Source organism: Acinonyx jubatus, chromosome D4 (genome assembly GCF_027475565.1).
Source record: "Acinonyx jubatus isolate Ajub_Pintada_27869175 chromosome D4, VMU_Ajub_asm_v1.0, whole genome shotgun sequence".
Lineage (NCBI taxonomy): Eukaryota > Metazoa > Chordata > Mammalia > Carnivora > Felidae > Acinonyx > Acinonyx jubatus.
In genome coordinates, this window is record NC_069391.1 from 77,672,059 (window position 1) to 77,675,645 (window position 3,587).

The window sequence follows — 3,587 nt, forward strand, 5'->3', positions numbered from 1 at the left end:
CATGTCATAAATTCTTCCAGCTTAAGGAAGAATAAAGAAGCATAGCAAGTAACTGCTGTGTTTGGCTTTATAGTAGGTCCTACCTACCTCAGTGAAAATTATAATAGCTATTCACTGACTGTGTTGGGACAATTAATGAATTTCAGCATGTATTTCACATGAAATAATAGTATTGTATAAATGTAAACTATCTTGAATTTGATAATTGTACTGTGTTTTATAAAAAATAGGAATACCCTTGTCCTTAAGAAAAATATGATAAAATCTTTAGAGGAAAAGCAAATGCGATAAAGTAAGTGTGGCAAAAAAATTGATTGAACTGGTTGTTAGATATATGGTAGTGCCTGGCAGTATAATACATTAAAAAAGTTCAGCTATAATTATTATGTAATAATAATAATAATAACTAACTGTATCAATAATGTATTATTGTTATGAAATGTTTGTTCATTATAATCTATTATGAATTCATTGTGAGATTTAAGCAATCCTGAGAAATATTTCTCTTAAAGATTTGGTCTCCTAGTTTAATATTGCATAGCATATGAGCCAACATATGCCAAATTTAAAAGGTAGGTTTATTAGATACTCCAAACATTTGATTATTGGGTCAAATCCACATTCATTTCTGAACATATCTGTTTTCCTCAATGAATGGGTTCCTGAGTATGACTTTTAGAATAATGCTTTCCCCATGTATCTGTGTTCATAATCTATGATATAAAATACAAATATTTCATGTTTTATGTATCAGTGCATATGAAAATAGTCTAGTCTGATATTCACAATTGGATTACATAAAAATATGTTAATTTTATATCCCCACAAATAAATTTTATTTCCATAGTTAATACTTTGGCATGCTGAAATAATAATCAAATTGAATCTTGTACTATTTATTTAAATCAAAGAAAACCCTGTTCTATTTAAGGTGTAGAGAAACAAGTTGCACAGACCATTAACAATTATTTTTTAAATTATTATAAGCAGATTATTTTAAGAAGTACAGTTTACTGAAGGATATTCTGATTGTATATAGTTATTAAACAGATAAGCATATACTGTTAAATAAATTTATAATAAATGTGTAATTTATAAAGTAGGAAAATGCTACCCATACACTAATGTATATATTTATTTAAATATTATGCTAATAGAAGATTATTATAAGTATGACTTGAAAATGACTAGAAATTATTTCATTACAGAAATAATTTTATCACAAATTACCGATAATTTCAATTATTACTATGACTTTAAACGAAAAGAACTCATTTGTTAATTTTCCCTATAGCCTCTCCTTTTTGAAAAATGTTTATGTACTTATTTTTGAGAGATACAGGAGAGCAGAGGAGGGGCAGAGAGAGAAAGGTAAACAGAGCCAAGCAGGCTCCACTCTGTCAGCGCAAAGCCTGACAGGGGGCTCAAACTCAGAAACCTGAGCTGAAATCAAGAGTCAACTGACTGAGCCACCCAGGTGCCCCTCCCTTTAGTATCTTTAATTTTGGATACGTGTCTTAGTGAAGGATTGTGTATATACAAATCCCTTCACACATCTGATGTCTTGATTTTTCTGTGATTACAACTAGCATGTAAGTAGTGATGCAAAGGGGATAGAGTTTGGTTGTGCTCCTACTACCTATCAAATTATTATGGAATGGTACATAGTGATCATTTAATTTAGTACCTTTGTTCTTGTTTTGAAGAAATTGTGGTATAGACGATATGATTACAAGTCAGGATAGCCAGGCAGCTATGGGCTTTTCTAAAGTCTTAGCTCACAAATTAATATTCATGTGATCATAATTGTTGATGACAAGTGATCATCTATTTGATCATATTACTTCTCAGTATTATAATTGAAGACAGCCACACCAATTGCTTCAAATATTATTGTGAGAGTTTAATGCGATAAAACCTCTTAAGTGGTACTGACAATTCTAGAAATAGTAAATACTCAGAATGTTGAGGTTGATGATCATGATAGTGATGTTCATGAATGATGCTGCTCTAAGGCCTGAGAGCTAAGAAGGTAGGTGCCAGCTATAGTGAGTTGATTCTATATACCCTACAGAGGGAATTTTATTAAGGAGATTTTTCTGTAAAATAAGAAAATTGTGTTATAAAAATTGATGGTATTAAAGATTTAACTCAGAAAAATGAGATGTGGGTCAAAATTGTGTAATTTGTTAATGATCTGGCACTCAAGAAACAAAAGATGTTGTTAAATAAGAATGATAAAATTGGTTCAAAGTATGGCATTGCTCTCTACATAAAGAATATGAGAAGAGTTTAGAGACTAACAGGCTATGCAAGTCATTTTTTATGCATTCTATACATGTCTATATAAAGCATCCCACTGGAAATACATTCTAAGAAAAGCTCTTTGTTTTAAGAAAAGAAACCCTGTGTTTCATTGGAATAAGTTATCAGACATCAATTTGGAATTTGAGTAATGTAATTCTTTGTATGAATATATATATATATATATATATATATATACACATTACATTGAGTGTCAGCACTTTTATTTATATTCTAAAATTTTCATTGATAATTATTACTCATTAATGGAAACTCAAAGTAGTATTTATATATTTCCTAACCTTTAGTCTAGTATAAAGTGCATATTGGAAATTTTAAATTTAAAGAAATGTTAGATATTTTCACTTATCATCTGGCTAACGAATATGAATGGTTTTACTTTATTTCATTTACTTATAGTTTTAGTTTTTTTAAGATGCTTGTTTTTTGGTAATTTCTATCTTTTTAAAAATTGCTTTCTGACATTATGAGCACGCTTTGAAAAAACAAGTCTTTTTTAATTTTTATTAAAATGAGTTCCAGGATTACATTCATCTTTCTTTGCATTTAAATGAGTAGATTTTGTAAAAATCAAATGAACATGTTTTAACTGTATCATTAATTGAGGTATGGTTTGCATCAAAACATCAACCATTACCAGAGTCCAAACCAATTTATTATAAAGTTTATGTACACAAACTGAGTAATCAGAAATATAAAATGAAAAGGCTTTGTAGGCCCAGATGGATGGTTTCTATGATAGCACAGCCCAGAGGCTCATAAACAACTATTATTGGGTAGCCTTCAGAGAGACATCAGGGCAAAAGAGCATTGGAAGTTTCCTAAAACTATCTGATCTCAGTATTTGAAGAACAGAACAAGTATATCTGCATGCTGTTATTTGTTAACTGAATGAAATCAGTGGCTGGGTCCCAGATCATGATAGTAAAGTGTCAAAAATCTGGAGAAATTTAGAAAAGGAATGAGCAGATTTAGGATAATTGGAGCTGATTCTGTTAAATACAAATATGTTAAATATGAGAATAAACATCTATTCCATACACTTCGTCCCTCCTTGTATAAGAAAATAAAGCAAGAGGGGCGCCTGGGTGGCTCAGTCGCTTAAGCGGCCGACTTCGGCTCAGGTCACTATCTCGCGGTCCGTGAGTTCGAGCCCCGCGTGGGGCTCTGTGCTGACAGCTCTGAGCCTGGAGCCTGTTTCCGATTCTGTGTCTCCCTCTCTCTGGCCCTCCCCCGTTCATGCTCTGTCTCTCTCTGTCTCA